Source organism: Hippocampus comes, unplaced genomic scaffold (genome assembly GCF_001891065.2).
Source record: "Hippocampus comes isolate QL1 unplaced genomic scaffold, H_comes_QL1_v1.1 scaffold122, whole genome shotgun sequence".
NCBI lineage: Eukaryota > Metazoa > Chordata > Actinopteri > Syngnathiformes > Syngnathidae > Hippocampus > Hippocampus comes.
The window spans coordinates 702489-724392 of record NW_017842059.1 but is presented as its reverse complement, the minus strand read 5'-3'; the positions used below and the strand labels follow the sequence as shown (position 1 = coordinate 724392).

Below are 21904 nucleotides of genomic sequence, written 5' to 3'. Positions count from 1 at the left end.
CTTTTTTTGGAAGGAAAAAAAAAAAATTCCAAACTGGGCTGCCATAGCCAAGAAGAGCCATAAAGCAGCAATTGTTTCAAGGTTTATAGTTATCGTGACATTGATGCAAATTTCTTTTAGCTTGTCTATGTTAATTTGCATTGTATATTAGCATTAAGCTAGCAGGCTTTTAGAATTTTTTTGGTTGGACATTTTTTTTTTTGTGTTTGAAAATACAATGTTAAATTTTCTTTTATATGTCAGTTTTTGTCGGAGTGATCAATAAACACCTTGAAGCGAGCATGCTGTGCCTCTTATTTGGAGAGTTGTGCAAGTGACAGAGTCTTCTCTTTCTTTCCCTTTCAGTGATGTTATCCATTCATCCATCTGCTATCTGAACCGCTTATCCTCACGAGGGTCGCGGTGGGTGTTAAGGGATTAAAGTGTTTTAATAAATTCAGTGGGGGGGGCACTAAAGAATATATTAAAAATTATGAGCTCACTACACCGTGAATTTTCATCTAGAATAGGATACGGGCAATATTAATTCGGATTTGGGATAGTGATGGGTTCTGCTCAGTTAGAGTAAGTCATAAAAGGTTTGAGTTTGGGTTGGGTTAGAGTGAGTGCAGTATTAGGCTAAGGTTCTGCAGTGTGTTAAGATTGGTAAAGGTTTACTAATTCGCCAAGGTAAAAAGATGTTCAAATTAGGTGTAGGATTAGTTAGGGTTGGGTTTATAAAAGTCATGATTAGTTTGCTATTTTTTCGCAAGGGCAGAATTTTTAAAATGATGCATTAGGAGTAGATACCAGTGTCTTCAATGTAACATTTTGTGTTTTAAGCATGACTCAGAGCAAGAAGAAACACCCTTAAAAACACAGAAAGTTGTCCATTTTGATTGGGAGCGGTCTTTTTAGGCTCATTCGGTACTTTTCCGAGGGTTCTTTAAAGACCTGCTGATCTGATTAACGACCAAATTGGAAATTCAGCTTCTACCTTGTCAACATTAGATTTGGTAGTCATGTCAATCATGAGTAGACCACCAAAAAAAAAGGATCAGAAAGCTATCCACAAAATGACACAGGAAATAAGACATTATGGTTTAAAGCAGCCATTTTGGGTGAATTCCATGGCTTGTATTTTGACAAACATCCATCCATCCATTCACTTATCCTCACAAGGGTCGCGGGTGTGCTGTAGCCTATCCCATTTGTCTTTGGGCAGGAGGCAGGTTGCACCCTGAACTGGTTGCCAACCGATCGCAGGGAACACATAGACGAACAGCCATTCACGCTCACAATCACACCAAAGGACAATTTGGAGTGGCCAATCAACCTACCATACATGTTTTTTTTTGGAATGTGCTTGTAAACCGGAGTTTGTCTTTGGGCAGGAGGCGGGTTGCACCCTGAACTGGTTGCCAACCAATCGCAGGGAACACATAGACAAACAGCCATTCACGCTCACAATCACACCAAAGGATAATTTGGAGTGGCCAATCAACCTACCATACATGTTTTTTTGGAATGTTGTTGGAAACCGGAGTACCCAGAGAAAACCCACGCAGGCACAGGGACAACATGCAAACTCCACACAAGAAGGCCGGAGCCGGAATCGAACCCTGCACCGAGGCACTGTGAGGCCGACGTGCTAACCTGTTGACAAACATCTATAGTGAATTAGTCCAAAAAGACATTATTGATGAGACTTAAATGTCATTATGAAGGCAAGCAGGTGCCAGGGACATGTTCCAGAAGCTCCAATGACCTCTTGCAAACTTTTCAGTCCATCCGTGGCTTGCAAGCCGCGTGGGGGCACGGAGCGGAACATTGGGAGCGTTAGCGAGCTCCAAAGGGCAAGAGCTACAATGTGTGTGCGTGAGATTCAGGAAGCAGCGGCCATGTCGTGTTCCGCACAGTGAGTTGGACCTTAGCCTCAACCTGAACTTTCTGCCAGGATCAAACAACGCCCCCCACCTTTCACCGTGCCCCTCGACCACCACTACCTTAGTTCTCCCTTTAGGGATTGATCAATCCTCCAACTGTTTGAGTACATCATGTAATTAAACTAAAAGTTCCATTAAGCGATGTTTACATTGATCCCATCAGCTGACATGTGAGGATGATTTAATATATTTCATATGGAATTGTAGGGCTTTTATCTGAATTTGACCTGTCCGATGCCCCCTTAAACGCGCATCACCATCCAATGGTGAACAACATCTCGGAGCATTACAATTAATTAGAGTACATTGAGCTTGCTTATTTTCCGCTTGGAAAAAAAAAATGTATTTCTTACAATCTATGATAAAAATGTATTTTCTTTTGGTCCATTTTAAATATCGCAATAATACGGATACTGCTATATTCAACGTCCATATTGCATGTTTGTTCAATATTGTGCACCCCAGTATATAATGTCTGAAAAAACTTGATTGACTTTGCTCATAGAAACATTTAGTTGTATGTATTAGTGGGGGGGGGGGGGTTCCCCCTTAGATCATCCAACTTAAACACTCTTTTTGGGTGCTTTCTTGCCTCCAACAGCCAAAGAAAATTTTTGCACTGCCTCTTTGTGTTTCGATTACTTTTGTCCACTCACTCAGCCACACAACAGGGAGTGGCAGCTAGGGTACAGATTCCTGCGAGGAGAGAACACCTCGTAAAAGTCAAAGATAAGACCCGGTTGCCGTTGTCAAGATCGCACAAAAACCCAATTAATCATGCAAATCACGCGGCGGCCATCTTGGTATGTGCCATAAAAACGCTGTGATTGCATCACGGCCTCCCCACACTGGCAGCAACTTTGATCCCAGACGAGCTCACGAGATTTAATCACCAGGTCGGCGACACCAATCATGAGAGATTATCAGATGGGCCGTGGGAAATGATTCAATTTCACAATTTTTTTCAGTATTTTATTTCCAAGAAAATTTGTTTACAACACAAATAATGAATCTCAGTTAATGATCCCAGACGAGCTCACGAGATTTAATCACCAGGTCGGCGACACCAATCATGAGAGATTATCAGATGGGCCGTGGGAAATGATTCAATTTCACAATTTTTTTCAGTATTTTATTTCCAAGAAATTTTATTTACTACAAATAATGAATCTCAGTTAATCAATTTATGCCGATGACGTATGGTGACAGGCACAACAATTAAACGCCCCTCGCAAGATGGCAGAAGTAACAATAGGATATTTTTTAAAAATCAGCCCATACAGCAAGGCTGATTTTGCAACATCAAATTTGGTAGACATATTTATCATGAGCAGGCCCACAAAAAAGTAAGACCTGAAAAGACCAAGGAAGTCTACCGTTTTGGTTTGAAACTGCCATTTAAAGATAATTTACAGAAGATCTCCAAAGATGAATTTGGTTTCAACTCTTGGAATTCAAAAAATTCAGACCCTGAATCTAGTTGTACTGTATTTTGCAACATGAAATTTGATAGGTATGTTTGTCATTAAAAAACTCACCAAAAAGTCCGAAGAAGCCATGCCTGAAAAAACACAGCCTGCAATTTTGATTTGAAGCTACCATTTTAGGCTAATTTCTAGGATTTCTTCAAATATTTGACTTGTCAACCCCGTGAAAAAAAAGGAAAGAAAATAAATCAGCCCCCAACACCAGTTTCATTTAGGGACATGAAATTTGGTAGGCATGATTGTCCTGAGTAGACCCACAAAAAAGGCTCCAGAAGCTAAACTTGTAAAGACACAGAAAGTCAGCAATTTTGGCTCACTAGCGCCCTCCAGATTATTTCAAAGAATTCATCCCCCAAAAGCCATTTTCACTTAGCAACATGAAATTTGGTTGGCATGTCTATCCTGAGTAGACCACAAAGAAGTCTCAGGAAGTCACGCAATCTTCTTGAGATTTTACGTGATTGCTACCAAATTTGAATGTCATATAGAAGAAAAACAACATTTTCTTTCTCTTGGGAGGAAAGTGATGGAGGAGGCTGGAATCCGAGTGCTCCTCCCAATTCCTAAACATGACCCGCTGGTGATCTTTGCTACGCCGAGGCCTGAGGCGACCGATTTTGTGGGCCACGACGTGTGCGCTGTGTCAATACAACAAAGTAGGTGTGTGTGTGACTCTATGTGTGTGTGTTCAAATTGGAATTAGGCCCAAGATTTGAAAGTCGCTCGGATGTGTTTGCTCTGTACAAAGTATGTGTGTGTGTGTGTGTGTGTGTGTGTGTGTGTGTGTGTGTGTGTGTGTGTGTGTGTGTGTGTGTGTGTGTGTGTGTGTGTGTGTGCGTGTGTGTGTGTGTGTGTGTGTGTGTGTGAGTGAGAGACCAAGGATTGAGCATTTCCTGCTCTTTTCTTTTCTTAAATTGAGTCACACTACAACAGCTTTTAACTTTCTGAGTCATGACACTGACAAATATATGTTCTGAGTTCCTACGTACATACTGATCGCTCCCAATCTGCCAACTAAATTGCCTTTTGGGAGCACTTCCACACTATCTCAACCCTCTAGCAGCAGCCCATTTTTTTGAAATACCCCTGGAAATTGCCAAAATAACCTTAAGATGGCTGCCTTTTGGGAGCACTTCCACACTATCTCAACCCTCAAGCAGCAGCCCATTTTTTTTGAAATACCCCTGGAAATGGCCGAAATAACCTGAAGATGGCCGCTTCCAAATAAAATGGTGGGCTTCCTATGTCTTTTTGCCTTCTTAAGACTTTTTTGTAGCTTCACTCTTGAGCCATGGTTACCAAATTTTATGTTATTGGGTTAAATTACTTGCAATGTGACAGAATCTCATGGTTTATTTTTGAGGAACAGCTGGAAATGGACAAAATAACCCGCAAATTGGGGTTCTGAGCCAAAAATGTCAGACTTCCTATGTCTTATCAGGCAAAACGTATGGTAAGTATTTTTTGTGAGTCCGAAAGCTGCGGCTTTAAACCAAAAATGCCAGACTTCCTGTCTCTTTTCAGGCAATACTTTTTAGTGAATCTATTCACAATAGACACATCTACCCAATTTCACATTGCTGATGGATACAGAGGCTTTTCTAAATTTAGTCGAAAACTCCCCAAAAAATAAAACCTGAAAATGGCCAAAATTACTCAAAAGGGAAGCTTCAAAGCCCTTGTGTCTTTTTCAGCATGGCCTTGTGACTTAGTTGTTGGGCTGCTCATTGCAGACATGACAACCAAATTTCCTGTTGGTAACTCAAACTGCTTTCAGGGTCTGAATTGATTAGTTTAAAATTTTAATAGCAATTTGCTGCCATGCTCCACCTAAATGAAATGACAAAAACTGAAATTCTTCACAACGTAGCATCACCAAGGTGTCTCGTTTTTGTGCTTCGAATTTGATAGCAATTGGACATCATTTCTTTTTGTCGTTGGCCTTTAAAGGTCCTCTATAAATGCTCCAAATAAGTATGAAATGACAGCTTCAAACCAAAATGGAAAACTCCATGTGTCTTATCAACCGCGACTTCTTGAGACTATTTTGTGGGTCTGCTCATGACAGATACGACTAGCAAATTTCATGCAGCTGAGTCGAATTGACTTCAGGGGCCACATTTCTTTAATTATATGTTTTATGGTAAGTCAATCAAGGTATTACTTTGGCGCCTACTTGTGGCATCTTCATGACAAGGAACTATGTTGAAGTGAATGTAGAAATTTAATTTCAAGTAATGCTTTTAGAGTGGGCATCAATTACTATTCACTATTTGTGCCAATACAAAATAATAATTCATCCTTCAATTTTATTGACATTTTCTTCACTTGTTCTGAATTTTGCATTGCCAGCGTTGCTTACACTTTCACCCACAACTGAGATACTGTCATCATCTTCAGTTTCATAGGTTGGATCCTGGTCTGTATCATCTATGTTGCCTGAAAGAAAGGAGAGAAACTAGGGATTAGTGCAAAATGGTCTAAGTCCAAATATTTGTCAATTATATACAGCCAGACTTTACGAAAGATGATAAGTAACGTTCACTTTTTTGACATGCAACATTTTTTCCGCGAGGCTGAAGCACTACAAGTGGAACCCCGATTTAACGAAATGATAGTGGGGGAAATGTCGGTCGTTAACCCTGATTGACAGTTGAAATGACGAACTTTTTTGAGCCTACAACCCCCCGGAAGAGTATGACATTTTTGTTTTGTAATATTTTTGTGACATAAAAGTGCCCAGTACAGTATCAAATTATTGTAAATAAGAACAAAAAAGCTAGAAATTGTTTGAAAAAAAATTCATTCAAACTTACCTCGCTGGTGCTCTGGCAGGTGTTAATGGCATTCAGCTGGTCACTTTGATGAGATGCACTTCCTTTTTTTCACTCCTTTTATGATTGGCACCATAGACAGGCTTGACACAAAAAAAAAGAAAAACAACAACAACAACTGGCTCCTGATTAAACAACAACCATAACTAAGAAGAGTGAAATGACTCCGGCGACGCATTTCCCCTGCCAACATGGCCGCCACGTAGGCACGTCTGTTAGCCTGCTCGATTGAGTCTGTCCTGAAAATCTGTGACACCAGCAGCACAACCCAGAATTCGTGGACTCGATTCTGTCTGTTGATTATGCCACAGCACCAGGAAACAACTGCAGACAATTCTGGAACTGACAGACTTTGACAGCTATTGTACAAATGAGCACTTGGAGTGGACTGGACATCGTTTTCTGTCTGTTAAACCTCAAATCCTTGAAATTGACTGTGTGCACTATAGCGTGACCATGAACAACCAACTAGGACCCCCAAAAACCCCGCCACTCTCTCCTGCGTGCTGGCCGCTGGTCAATATTGACACAGGGATGGAAGCACTTTGTCACGCTGCCATGTCGCTGCTTTGGTTTCACTGTGACTCGACGCGCTGCTATTGCAGGGCAGAACATTCGGTACACCTGCGCTCATGCTCTGAAAACGAAACTGGGTCACGTTGAACAATTGAGCCAAGTGAGAACTATTGTGGGCTAACTCTGTTTTTGTCATTTAGATTGAAATTGTGTCTTTCCTCTCAAAATTTTCTCACTTAAAAAAAAAAAAAAAATGAAGAAAATGAAAATGAAGAGAGTTAGCGCACTGTATTTGTCAGTGGCTGCGTTTTGTGGAGGATTTTTTACTCACCTATAGTTCCCACTGAAAATAAAATATGCAAATACCATTAAAAAAAATATCTAATTTTGTGATGCTACAACCCTGGTCATCTCACTTTTTTCAACTGGTTAAATAAAGGAGGGATTTTAAAAAATTATGTAAGTAGCTGCACATTCAAATGTGTTGCTCGGTTATCCATTAATGAGGTTTGAGATTTGCATGCAGCCAGTGACGCTCACATTTTGCATATTTGTGTGCTTGTGCAGTACAGTATAGAAACGGCCCACTGCAGTCTTCTTTTGTTCAGGACTAAGAAGCTTTCATGGCTGGCTGTGGCTGAACTCAGTGCTGCCCCCTAGTGCACTGCAGGGAACAGGCTTCTGTATGTAATGACTTGGCAAATGAATTTACATCTTTTTTAACGTATTCTCTAGGAAGTGGCATTGTTGTTGTTGATTTCATTATCATGATTATTATTGTTACAATTTTAAGTCTATTAATTGTTATAGAATGTTCTGAAATATGAATTATTATTCATTGACATACATTTTTTATTCTTTATCAATATTAATGTTAGTAGTAATCGTTTTAGCAGTGGCACGACTAGTATCAGGAGTCGTAGTTGTACTAGTACAGTAATGAATTACGTATTTTTATTCCATGATAATTGTTCAACTTTTTAAAGTTTGTTCTTTTTATATATTTTAAAGCATTCACACTCATTCATTTACATAGGTATTGTATATATGTAATGTGTATGTGAATGTATTCATTCATTTTCTTTATTGATTTATCTTAATAAATAACTGGTTTTGTATCATTAAAATTTATGTAAAAATAGGTAAATAATATTATGCACTGCAAACATTATATTTGATATATTTTTTAAATTAAATAATTAGAGATGCCTGATTGAATGTTCAAAATTGAGAATGAATTGTTACTGAATTTTTATGCAATACAAATAAATGTCCAAAATTACAATGTATACATGTAGAATTTAAAATATATTATTCACATATTTTCCATGCACCTTTGATCTTTGTTTTTTAAAAGCTCATCATAATGAGCTGGCCCGTCCGTCTCATTTAAATGATCAAATGTGGCCTGAGAATACAAAGGTTTGTCCCTACGCAACAAAAAGAATATTTTATATATCTTAATATAAAAAAATGACAGAAAGTCAAGTCAAATGTTGTCAGTTAGATTTTGAGTGGCCTTTAGCATGCAATGTTTGTCCAGAACATTCCATCCGTGGCGGCCCGCTAGCGCAGTGCTAACGTGGCTCTAACGGCGTATGTGCGTGCCGCCGCATTAATGAGCCGCGCTGTGACCCCGACGTTTAGCGGCCGAGGAAGCCGAGCAGGTAATGACTTTTCTCACAAAGAAAAACACAATTGCGAGGACGAGGAAAGAATCGGTAGGGCGCAGGAGGGTCCTAATAATCCCATTCTCATGACTGTATGTTGGAGAGTCAAAATGGTTATTAATCCCAGCAACAGAAAAATACGTTGAGTAGCCAGTCCTGCCATGTCTGGATTTCCATCGTGTCTATTTTTGAATCATCTACCTGTTAAATGTAAATTACGGTTGTCATTACGTCTCTCTTGAAAACAGTTGAGTCACTGGGATCTAGAGTGGGCTAACTCCATTTTTGTCAATTTGCAGTAAAGATTTAATGGCTTCAATAAAATCTGGGCCATTTTTTTCTTTTTCTTTTTTAATTTTTTTAAAGATCTTGTTGATTTCTATGACAATGATTACTCATTCCAGATATTTGTTTGCCTCAGATTTTGGCATTTCAGATCATATTGAATATTCCTACCATATTGCTTTCACTCTTGGCCACAACTGAGGTATTGTCATCACCTTCAGTGTCACAGGTTGGATATGGGTCAGTGTCATCTCGGTTGCCTGAAAAGAAAAGAAACAAGCTAAAATTACAAGAAAAAAAGGTTCAATAGTGGTAAATTGCAACTGTTTTAAAGTGATCTGAGGAGTTTCAATTAGTAAAAAGAAGCACATTTCTCAGGCTTTTCAGAGGAGAGTAAAACTATCTATTAGTGGCAAAGCTTGGTCCCACACTATACTTTATGCCAATCCAAAGAAAAATATATTTTAAAAAAATGTAAAATATAGAAAATATATTTTAAGAAATTCTTCTTTTGTCCACAAATGAACATCTTCAGATTATCTAGAAAGCCTGAAAAGAAACTAATTTGGATTCCGCAAAAATAGTAGAAAATAAATCTTAAATCTATGAATATTCCACAAAAGATGGTTCATATTTAATTTTACTGATGTGCACCCCAATGAAAGTGCAACTTACTTTCTGAGTCGCTTATCAATCTCCGAAACTTATTTTCTAGGATGCTGGCCCAGTCATGCACTGATGAATCAAGAAAAGTACCGAGTGTGATAAAAGACTGCAAAATTGGAATTAAACTTTGATTTCAACCAGCATTCATTTGGAAGGCTCTTTTCTCTGCATGGAACTTTAAAATGACAAAAAGGGAGGCCACTCTAGTTCTCAGTGGCTTGAATCAGTGATTCTCAAAATGTGGTACAAGTACCATTGGTAGTACGAGGGCTCCCTCTATGCAAACGAATCACTGCTCATGTAGGCTAATCCTTCAGTTATATTTAACTTTTAAGTTCAATACGAAAGCAGAACATTTGACTGTTTTACAATATATTGTCTGTTAGCATTTTTTGTTATTTTATAACAGAGAGAAAAAGTAGCAAAAAACAGGCAGTTTTTGGTTTTGTATGTGTGTCTGAACTAATGTTGTAATGTGTTGATGTGTTAAAAAAAAAAAAAAACAAACAATTGGTAATAATTACTACATCAGCTCATGGAAATTTTTATTTATCTTTTAAGCACAATACATTTTAATTGAATCAGTACAAAGTGACAATTTTTTTCGTGTTATGTTTTCCTCTCTTTTCCTTTTAGTGTGTGCAACAAAGCTATCTGGGCATATTTTTGGCCTCACTTAAATTTACGAGCAAAACGACTCTTTTTATTTTGGCTCGTAAAATGTCCAATAAGCAGAAAAATGTGACGGTAGCCGCGTGTTGACCTTTAGTGTGTGGAGATTATTCTTTCTGTCAGCCATTCGTGTGACAAGACGCAGTAGCAGGTTATCTCAAGTAGCAGCCTAGCCTTTTTTTTTTTTTTGTAATTTTTATTTCCGTCTTTCTTGCTCGGTGTTGACAGTTAATATGTAACCCGTCTGAGAAGGAATCAGCACATTTCCTTCTTGTTATACGCAGATCGATAGAGGCCAGCTGAGTTTCATCATTGTCAATATTCAAAGAAAAAAAATGTGGGATGATTGTACATGATAAAAAAACATGCATCCGATCAAATTTACCAGGCAAGTTTTTATTACAGTTATTTATTTGCTGACTATTTGTTTCTGTATATCTGGTTACATCTTGTATAGTTGTCCCTCCACTGCTTAAATGTGGACTTTTATTGACGTGTATATACATTCAATGCTGCTGACTAGTCTTGCCGAAGGCTCACATCTTTATTTGTGATTCATCTTATTGGGTTGTTACTCTTGTACAGTACAGTATATGGACTGTTATTGATACATGTATAGTTGTTTGTGGAACTTACAACGCTACTGAATATTCTTGCCGAATATCCACTTCTGCACATAGAGGTATGATTTATTCATGTTTAGTTGTCACTCTACTGCTCACGTTGTATGTGGACTATAATTCTATTTACACTAATACTTATTAGTCGATACGTGTATAGTTTTTTGTTGCATAAAATACTGGTGACTATTTTTTGCTGATCATCCACTCCTGTAAATAGCACTTATTCATGTACAGTATAGTTGTTAGAACCACTTGTGTTTACTTAATTCTTAGGTGCTTGTATAGATGCATGTATATAAAATGTTATTGAGACATGTACCATATTGTCTTTTGCTGGAAACAATGATGCAGACTATTTTGGAGGACTATTTCCTTCTAAATATGCCATTTATTCATTTGAATGTTTGACTCCACTGATAATACTGCTGGTGCTTTTTTCGTTCTAGATTTAATGATAGATCTAGATTTATTGATATAAGTCTATTCTGTGCTCCATTGGTGCCGACTATTCTTACTGACTTTTCACTTCACTGTGCTATGATGTTTTTCATCAAAATTGTCACTTGATGGCTTTTAATATGATTATGTATTGATAAAATACATGGGTAGCTGTTTTGTTACATACGATGCTGCATATACCGACAGCTACACAAAAATTGAAAAGGCCACTCCAAAATGATCAGTTTCTATGATTAGCCATTAATGTCATCCGTCCATCCATCCATTTTCTAATCCGCTTATCCTCATAAGGGTCGCGGGCATGCTGGCGCCCATCCCAGTTGTCCTCGGGTAGCAAGCAGCGGACACCCTGATCTGATTGCCAGCCAATCACAGGGTACACCATTCACGCTCACAATCACACCTAAGGACAATTTAGAGTGTTCAATTAACCTACCGTGCCTGTTTTTGGAAGGTGGGAGGACACCGAAGTACCCGGAGAAAACCCTCGCAGGGACAGGAAGCACATGCAAACGCCACACGGGAAGGCCAGAGCCTGGATTTGAACCCCTGACCTCTACACTGTGAGGACGATGTGCTAACCAGTTGACCACAGTGCCACCCTGTATTCATTTTTTTTATTGTCTATATAGTACAGTATGCAAATGTACATTATACAAAAATGGACCAAACATAAATTGATAATTATTATAATTTTGATAGCAGACCTGGACTTTTAATTCCTTTTGAATCGACATTTTGTGTGTGCATGTGTGTGTGTGTGTGTGTGTGTGTGTGTGTGTGTGTGTGTGTGTGTGTGTTTATTCAAGTCAGCTACAGAACGATTAAGATTCTGGCCCGGCGCCACCTAATGTGCAAACCGCAGTTATCTATTATTTCATGAGTGAAGACAAATGGCTTCACACTCGGTGGACCACAACGTCTGTCCTGTCCTGGTGTGGCGTCTTCAAGCATCGTCCACCTCACGTTCACTCTCTGATCCCTGCAATCCAGTTGAGTCTCTGTTATTCTTTAAACGAACATGTGGCGACACTCACCGGCATCGATGGCTGCTCAAAGTTCATTTTTTTGGGGGGATGTGTAGATGATGAAGGTGATGATGGATGTGAGGGGTGACCAAAAGGCGACAAATGGGTGATGAAGATGAGCGGTTAAAGTGTGAGGGATGTCACATGACATATCAAAGAAATGATCTGTTGACAAGTTTTTGGCCTTCTTTTGGGTTTACACAGCAATATACCACACAAAAGTCTGAAAAAGAAGCACAGAGTGAGACTAGATTAATCATAACAGCCACGTGCTACATAAAAGCCTGAAAAAAACACAAAGTGAGATATAGGAAAAGGCGTGACTGATGTTTGCTTCAAAAAGCCTGAAAAAGAAGCACAGAGAGAGACATAGCGAATTGAAACAATAATATGCTATGTAAAAATGTGGAGTGAAAGCTTGCTAAAACGTTCCAACAGTATGTCACACAAAAATCTGAAAAAGATGCACAAACTGAGAGAAGTGACAAAGTATGGCAGAAGCTTGCTAAAAAAGCCTGAAAAATAAGCACAGAATGAAAACTTGCCAAAACATGATAACAGTCTTCCACACAAAAACCTGAACAAGAAGCACAGAGTGAAAACTTGCCAAAGCGTGACAACAGTGTGCCACAGAAAAGCCTGGAAAAGAAGTACAAACTGAGTTAAGTGACAAAGCGTGACAGAAGTTGGCGACAAAAGAAGTCGAAAAAGAAACAAATTGTAAAACCTGCCAAACAGTGGCAACAGTGTCCCACACAAAAGTCTGAAAAAGAACACACAGTGAGAGCTTGACAGCAGTCTGCCCATATATCACCCCACAACAATGAAGCTCTCTAAAGCAGTTAGACAAGCGCATAGCCCTTGTCCATAAAAGGTCTGTCACATTGGATTTTAAATAACCCAGAAAATTCTATTGCTCTTTTGCCTTCTCTCTGTGATGTATGTGCACTCATGGCCAACAACAAGCCACTCTAACGTGTTCAGGCCAGTGAACTATCTGAAGGGGATATGCAGTTTTCGAGCTTAGGGAAAGCTAGCTACCTACCTCCACTTGCGCCAGGTAATTTTTGATGCAAAAGACGGCGTTCAAATTTTGATATAGTGGTCAACTCATGCCAGACTCCAAAGTGCCTCACGTCATTTTAGACACCCCTCTCCAAAAAAAGGAAATAGGAAAATTGAAATGCATGGTGAAAATTGGTTTACTGTTTTATTTCCACAATTGAGTATGACATCGGTCTCAGAGTTTATGTTTTCAGCAATTATCTTCCAACATCCAGCCATCCATTTTCTAATCCGCTTATCCTCATAAGGGTGCTGGGCCTGCAGGAGCCTATCCCAGCTGTCTTCGGGCAGTAGGCAGGGGACATCCTGAACTAGTTGCCAGCCAGTCACAGGGCACACATAGACGAACAACCATCCACGCTCACACTCACACCTAGGGACAATTTAGAGTGTTCAATCAGCCTACCATGCATGTTTTTGGAATGTGGGAGGAAACCGGAGTACCCAGAGAAAATCCATGCAAGCACGGGGAGAACATGCAAACTCCACACAGGAAGGCCGGTGCTGAAATCGAACCCTGCACCTCTGCACTGTGAGGCCAATGCGCTAACCATGCCGCCATATTTAGATACAAATCTCCAAATTTGATTAATAGGGTGTTTACGGTTATATCATTCACAAATGTTGTACCCGGGACCTGTCTTCTTTCTGAAGACGACAATTCTTCTTGTCTTTCAGACTCAGGTGGACACATACTGCGTAACACTTCCATGTAAGCCCTCCCAGCACCTTTGTCCCAGTGGACTCTGTCCCTCAGCCTTGTCCCTCAGCCTCCACACTCCTCTGCTCATCCTGAAAATTAATTCACATGCACATCTCTGAGTGGCCCACCAGCACATTAAGCGCACTCGCCCCTGAGTTCAGGAGGCATCCTATTGGAAAAAAAAAAAAACGTCCCTCTGCAGCTCACTTGGCGAAACATCAGTTTGAACTTTCCCTCGTTGTTGAATTCCCACCATCACACCGCTGGTTGGTTTTGCTCAAGGGTGGGTAAGCTTTACCTTAAACTCATCTGAGGGTACAAAAAAAATAGGTGGGACTCCATCACACACATGACGCTTGGTATTGTGTGAGTATCCTATCCGTCTATATATGTGGTTCAAATTTGTTAGCAGACTCATCTCTACAATGAGTTTATTTTTGAAGATAGGAGGAAGAAGTTGTTAAAAAAAATCTTTCAAATGATCACTTCAAGCTAAAATGACTTCATTTGTCTTTTCAGGCCTCTTAAGATTTTTGGTGACTCTCCTCATGAATCACGTCTACCATGGCATGTCCAGATTTGGTAACAATTAGACAAAATTCTGGGGATAATGGTCTCTTTGATTGACACCTGGAAATGGTAAAAATGAGCCTACAAGTGTTTCCTCAAACCAAAATGACATGGCATAAATTCTTCAGGTTTTTTTTTTTTGTGGTTCTACTCATGATAGAAAAGTTCCTGTTGCTATGTTAAACTGGCTTTCGGGGCTAAATTGATGAGGGTTCAGGAGGTGCACCAGACCCTAAAATGGTCGCTTAAAACCAAAATAAAAGCCTTTGCATGTCTTTTTCAACATGGCTTCTTGACACCTTTTTGTGGGTCTACTCAGTGATAGAAACACCTACCAAATTTCATGCTCCTAATTCTAACAAAAACAAAACAAAACAGAAGCCTTCCCATGTCTTTTCTGGCATGGCTTCTTGAGACATTTTTGTGGATGTACTCATGATAAACATGACAAGCAGAGTTCAAGCTTCAGAGGCTGAATTTTCAAAAACGAGACAAATGAACCATTCGCTCTGGTGTCCATGGCTCTCTTAGCTTGTCATTTGTTGCTATGGGCTGGTGGGGAAGACTTATTGGGTGAGTTGGGGGTTACGCAACACTGGCTGCTTTGTGGAGGACAGAGAAACTATAATTGGGGGCCATTAGGCAGCTTGGCCACAGCCACTCATGCACATCCAGTTTGTAGATTGAGAACATGGTGACTGCACAGTCCCACCACCCGTGTCCGTGTCCCCTACCTGTGTGACTTACCCCTGTGTGACCCTCCCAACACAACACATACCTCCCCATGTCCTTTGTCTTTAAATAAACCTTGACTAGAGTCAGGGACAGACTAAAAAACAATCAAATAAAAAAGTCTATTTTATGGCACTTTGGGGGCAATCTATAGGCCATCACTTACCTGTCTTACAACACCTGCCACGCTCTGTCTTGAGCTTTGAGCATTTTTTTTTTCAATGCAATTGTTTATTCACACTCTAGGTTCATAAAAGATGCATGGTTAAATTTAAGAATTAAAAAGTTATCATACAGCACAAAAAAACAAAACATATACAATGACTAATTACTGTGTTTTACAAATAAGGATGTTAAACAACATGATGTATAAAGTGCACTCACCAGACTATTCCAGTTGGGGTAATAAAGCATGAATGCTTTTACAGTAAGTGAAATGCCATGGATCTAAAATTGCTGGACCGCAGGACTTTCTCTTGCATAAATGAAGGCTAGTTAGCTTAATTGGATTTGCCGCTAAACATCTCGAAATAAGGCTTGAATAGCAGTTGAGTTTCCACAACAAATTGTGTCAGCCTGACCTAAAGTTCAATGACCACAAGACAAACACAACAAAATATTAGCAGTGTTCCCAAATGAAAGTTAACTCAACATGAATAAAGGTAGACTAAGACCAAAATGCCATTAGCATGTTAAATTTAGTTAAACAAATGCTAACTTTAAGTGAATCAACCTATGCTAGTGTTAGTGCATAAAGGTTAGCTAAATGGATGCTAAATAAAGATTCTACAATCTAAAGCAGGGGTGTCAAACTCATTTCACATGGTGGGCCACATACGGCCTCGGTAGATGTCAAGTGGGCCGGACCATTAAAATGATACAATACTTTGCTATAAATAACCAAAACAATATGTCTTTCCTTTGTTTTGGTATAAAGAAGCACAAGAACATTAGGAAAATGTTGAAATTTAATGAACATATCTTTTACAAAACATTTCATGAAGCACCTTACATTTCCTTCGACAAATATGCAATTTACTTTTATCATTCACATATATGCATTGCAACTGATCCCACTGATTGTACAAACTTTAACAAGTAATTGGTATTGAAAAATATAGTAATGCACTTTAAGATTAAACAAGATTCATAAAGAAAGCAAGTTTTAAAGCATTTACACGTGCATATAAAATCTAAACGTAATCCCTGCCTACACCTTACAAACTAAGGAGAGTGCTATTAAATGTGTAAATGTGAGAGTGCTATTGATAGCGTCTGCTGTCATGGGTCTGTCTCAGTGACAGACTGAGGCTGCTGTTGTCTTCTTCTCTGATCAAAACAGTGTCCCCTTGCGGATACTCAATGAATTGCACCTGATTAAAAATATTAATTCTGTGTCTTTAATGCATTTTTTTCACTTTTACATTATCCTGCGGGCCTGATTGAACCTACTTGCGGGCCGGTTCCGGCCCGCGGGCCGTATGTTTGACACCCCTGATCTAAAGGGTAGCGTGTTAACTTTAGTGAAACAAATGCAAATTTAAAGCCAGTCAAGCTAAGCTAAGTTCAAAGTGATAGAGAGAGTAAAGTTAAGCTAATACACTAGAATGCAAAGTCAATCAAGCTAAGATGAGATTTCAGAGATAGTATGTTATGTTTTGCAAAACAAATGCTAATTTAACATGAATCAAGCGACCAAATCCTTTACAAACCTTTTAAAAAACAAGTTAGTCAGCGTGCAACTTCCTTGTTCAAGACCGTAACACATATTTTTTAATTCTAACATTGGGGAAATGGTTTAATCATGACTCAACGGCTGGAATGGATTTAATGGCATTTCCATGGGGAAAGCTGATTTGAGATAAAAATGATTTGAGTCATGACCGAGGTTGCAAATGATCGGGAATGAAGCCCAACACAGCCCCAATGAGGGTTCAAAAGTACAAAAACGACTTCCTTTCATGGGACCGCCACCTTTTTATGGTTAGAGCTGATAGCACACGTGACACACAACATGCGACAAACATGTCAACATTTGTACAGTACATCCCATCGGATCACAGAATCATAGTACGTGTTTTTTTTTCCGTCGTGTGTTTGAAATCATGGAAAGGTGCTGGAGTCTTCCTCCCCTCACTCAAACAAAAGCTTCCTTATCGGAGCCGAACCCTTTATGGACCATCACCTCATCACCTCGTAATCCCGCTGCTGTCAAGGATAAGATCATCCACTTATCATAAACACATGAATTATACAAGCACTCAGTCGCAGGAAAAGTACTCACACTTGGTACTTGGTACTTGGTACCAATCTCATTAATGATCCCAGGTTCAGGTTCCTCCATGTCACTACTGTCCCTGTTTTCACTACCTTGTACTGTATGCGCCCAAGATCTAAACAGTGCTTGACTTTCCCTCATTCTATCGACATTCTTTTGCATGGCATCTCATCATCAGCGGAGGTTGTAAAAGAAGACGAGCCTATATGTACAAACTAAGGAGAAGGAAGTACCCATAACTGTTTTCAAATGGAATGAGCAAAAATTGCCACAATAAGAAATACTCAAGTACAGCAAACAAACCTGAAATATCTACTTTAGAATGAATGCATGATGAAGTTTGATTCGAGAACAAAATTTAAAATAAAATCTTTCCCCAGTGAAATCAATGGAAATGCCATTAAATATTTCAGTCAACCCAGCCCCCCCCCCAAAAAAACCCACAATACTTTTTAATCTTTAAATCCTAAAAATAGCACTCCATAATATTGTAATTCCAAAAACATATGGTACTGTCACCATTAAATACAATGTAAAGAATGAAACAATTTTAGCCATATTTTTTGCTTCAATTGAATGGACATTGTGCTGCTCCTGGTGTGCGTACCATGGCCACCTGGAGTCACTACAATACAGACATGGGGATGTACAGCACATGGAGACGGTCACAAGTTACTCCTCTGTAAGCTGCAGTAATGATTAGTCATTCCTCACAGAGGATAAAGAATACATGTCTGTAAGTATTGTTATATTATCTGTTTACATGTTGTGTTAAAATATCCGTAAAGGTCTCTCTCTTCTTTGATAGTGTCAAGAGGAAAGTCTGTCCATCCATCCATTATCTGATCCGCTTATCCTCATGGGGGTCGCGAGCGTGCTGGAGCCTATCCCACCTGTCTTCGGGTAGTCGGTGGGGTACATCCTGAAATTGTTGCCAGCCAATCGCAGGGCACACATAGACGAACAACCATTACACTCACACTTAGGGACAATTTAGAGTGTTCCAGTAACCTAAAGAGCATGTTTTTTGGGATGTGGAAGGAAACTAGAGTACCTGGAGAAAACGTATGTAGGCACAGAGAACATGTAAACTCCGCACAAGGAAGGCCAGAGCCTTGATCAAACCTTGCACCTTGCACTGTGAGGCCGACGTGTTAACCAGTCGTCCACCGTGCCGCCCGGAAGTCTGTTTTCTTTCGAAAAGGCACCTTTAAAAAAAACCTCAGCCATTGATTCCGATGTCTTGGTTTGGGTGACATTGTGCTCTTATCTCTTGCCCTATCGCGGTACCGCGGGCAGGCATGTGATGTTGGGTAACATAAAGCCATAAAGCTTTACGAGAGGATCGCACAACATTGGCTTTGGTGAAAAGACGCTCGTTACCTCCGCCAAGCAACGGATTTCTGATTGGCTGCTACGTCAATCGTGGATATGTGCTTGAAAATGAGATTAGAGGCACATTGTTTTCCTCTCTCCACTCTTTCTCTCTTGAAGAAAAATCATCCTTTGGTAAGAGAATTTTATATTGAAGTTGTGCTGTGCTGAGTGGAATGTTTTTTTTTAGATACAAAAGCTCTGAAGTTGTGTCTCTCAACATACATGCCACACTGTCATGAAAACCTTTTTAGCCACCAAGAGGAAGAGAAAAAAGACAATTGCTCTTGACCAGGAGTCACCAACTCTGGTCCTCAAGTGATCCTAATCATTTGAATTTGGTGTGTTGAAGGAAAGAAAAATCGAAAAGATACAGGATAGGGGTGCTCGAGGAACGGAGTTTTTAACCCCTGCTCTAGACCTAGACCTGCTCTAGCTCTTCTGTATTTCATATTTTTTCATGAGCGTACTACTCAAAACAGTGCAACCCTGTCACTCACATGACCAGAAAAAAATATTCATGTAACCAGGTATATTTTCTCTTGAATTATGTTGCCAAGTTTGTTCATCGGTCGTTTGTTGAAGTTCACTCTCAAACTAAACATGAAAAAAAAGCACACTTGAAACAACCTCACACCTTTGCCTAAAAGAAGTCAGTTTAGCTCAGTGCTAGCAAGCAATGCAAAACGCCACAGACAGGCTAACAACTAGAGTTATAACCGTTTTAGCAATGGATATTGGAAAACAAACGATGTTGACTGAAAATAAAACAACACTCAATGGCCATTCTTCTTTATCGTCTGTGAAGATTAACTAAGGGTGTATTCTCATCTGCACTGTTTCGTCTACTTTAAACGGACCAGGCTTCACTTTTCACGCTGGTCTGGACCTTTTATGCAGGTGAGAATACACAAAAAATGATTCCTGGTGCGAATCAACAACCGGACCGAGACCCACTTTTGGAGGTGGTCTTGGTGGGCTTCAGATTAACTAAGGGTGTATTCTCATCTGCACTGTTTCATCTACTTTAAACGGAACAGGCTTCGTTTTTCACGCTGGTCTGGACCTTTTATGCAGGTGAGAATACACAAAAAATGATTCCTGGTGCGAATCAAACAACCGGACCGAGACCCACTTTTTGAGGTGGTCTTGGTGGGCTTTCGAAATGGACTCATGCAGTTTATTTCAGGTCTGAATGCAAACCATTGATGAGCCGAAACAACCTCAGGATATATGCAACTTTTTGGGCTTAGTCAGCCACCGTAGCCTGCCATTGTGGGAAATATTAGCCCGTAGTGAATGTTGGTCACACGCTCATGCAAGTTAATGCACACATTGGCCAATGATGTTCCAAAAGTTAAAAACATAGCGTCGCATTAAAATATTTTGAAAAAAGTGTAATTTTTTTTTTTTTAGGCTGATGATGAGAGTTTATTCCCAATTTTCTTGAAACCATCACAAAAATTTGCAAATAAATGGTATGTTTTTCCAAAAAAATCTTGGCACCTAAATTTTCCTCTAGTTCTGCAATGAACCATGTGCTGGAGTTTTGGTGTCTTAGTAACAACGAAAAGTCAACAAGATATTGCAACAATGCAAATGTCTCCCAAGGTGGGGGTCTTTAGTTCCTTCCAATCTGTTGAATGGCTCCATTAATGAGCCTAATGGCATGTGAGCGATACTGCACCTGAGCGAAACCGCACAGGGTGACCGCCTCACAGACTTGCACCATGGTGCGACAAAGCAGAGCGGGTAGGGAGGTAAGGGGGGGGGGGGTCATTTATGAACCATGTCTGGTCCCCGCCCACCCCCTCTGGGTGCCCTCCACACAAGGACAAAAACACGTTCATTCATTCAGACACTATCATCGACTCTTAACTTATACCAGGACGTCCATTAACCTTTGAGTGGGATTTGTATGAAATCTTTCTCAGGTATAATTATCTGAAAAATGTGTCACATATTTTGGATTTTACCAAATCATATTTTAAAGACATTGCAAAAACCACATGACAGTGGACAGCTATTGTCAGTTATGTTGGTTTTGATGCCATTTTTTGATCCCGACAAGAGCTGACCAGTGAATGGCAGCCAATGCCACGCTCGCGTCCACTGTATCAGCTGTACAGTAAAGTGCTAAACATCATTTTTACCCCTGTTAACTGAATCAGTGATGGCAATAACTCTCGAAGTTTAAATCAGGGGTCACCAACATGGTGCCTGTTCTAAAAGCGGTGATGGAACATTGTGATTTTCTAGGAATGGTGAGTCAGTAATCTTTTGAAAATATAAACACTTGCAGAGATTTCCTTGTCATGTCACTGTTGATGATTGTCACTGACAAATAAATAATTTTTAAATTATGATGATGATGATGATTATTATTATTAAATGATTTGTCACTGACAGTCAGTCTTCACAAAGATAAATAACATTATTCATAGTTGTGTGAGTAAAAGTCATGTGACCAAATTTGGTATTTCAAAAGTGTGTATTAAACTGCGGGCACTTCATATTCATCAGTACCTAAGAAGGAACTCAGTTTCAAAACGTTGGAGAGAGAGAGAGAGAGATAGTGTGTGTCTCTCTCTCTGTGTGTGTGTGTGTGTGTGTGTGTGTGTGTGTGTGTGTGTGTGTGTGTGTGTGTGTGCGTGTGCGCGTGCGCGTGTGTGTGGAAAGGACCTTCGGAATGAGTGGGCGAAGGACAAGGCTGCCGTCTTGTGGTCAGGATACTGAGCTGCAGGGAGTATTGAGGTCACACGGAAAAAAGACAGACAGACAGATAGGCAGACAGACGTTACGAGATTAAAGACATTTTTTTTTGCCACATCACAAACAACAGACAAAATTACAATACAAAAATTACAAGATAAATTCTTTTTTTCTATTTTAGAAAAAAGAAGCACACCTTTTTGTAGTTAATTTTTATCAGTCAATCAAGTGCTACTTTTTCAGCAAATAAAGACAACATTCAAAACGTTGTTTTGAATTCTATGATTGACCTGACATTTTCATTA

At 39.6% G+C, this 21904-nt stretch overlaps 1 long non-coding RNA gene across 2 annotated transcripts; it reads right to left on the bottom strand.

The window, feature by feature from the left end:
- Positions 1-5510: 5510 nt before the first annotated feature.
- Positions 5511-21658, bottom strand: LOC109510840 (uncharacterized). Of its 2 annotated transcripts, none has more exons than XR_002167203.1 (4): positions 21570-21658; positions 8889-8977; positions 6229-6329; positions 5511-5851 (listed from the first exon to the last, which is right to left on the bottom strand). It is a non-coding gene; the product is annotated as an uncharacterized LOC109510840 (long non-coding RNA). The 2 variants fall into 2 exon arrangements; XR_002167202.1 differs by lacking the exon at positions 21570-21658 and adding an exon at positions 12175-13352.
- Positions 21659-21904: the final 246 nt, after the last annotated feature.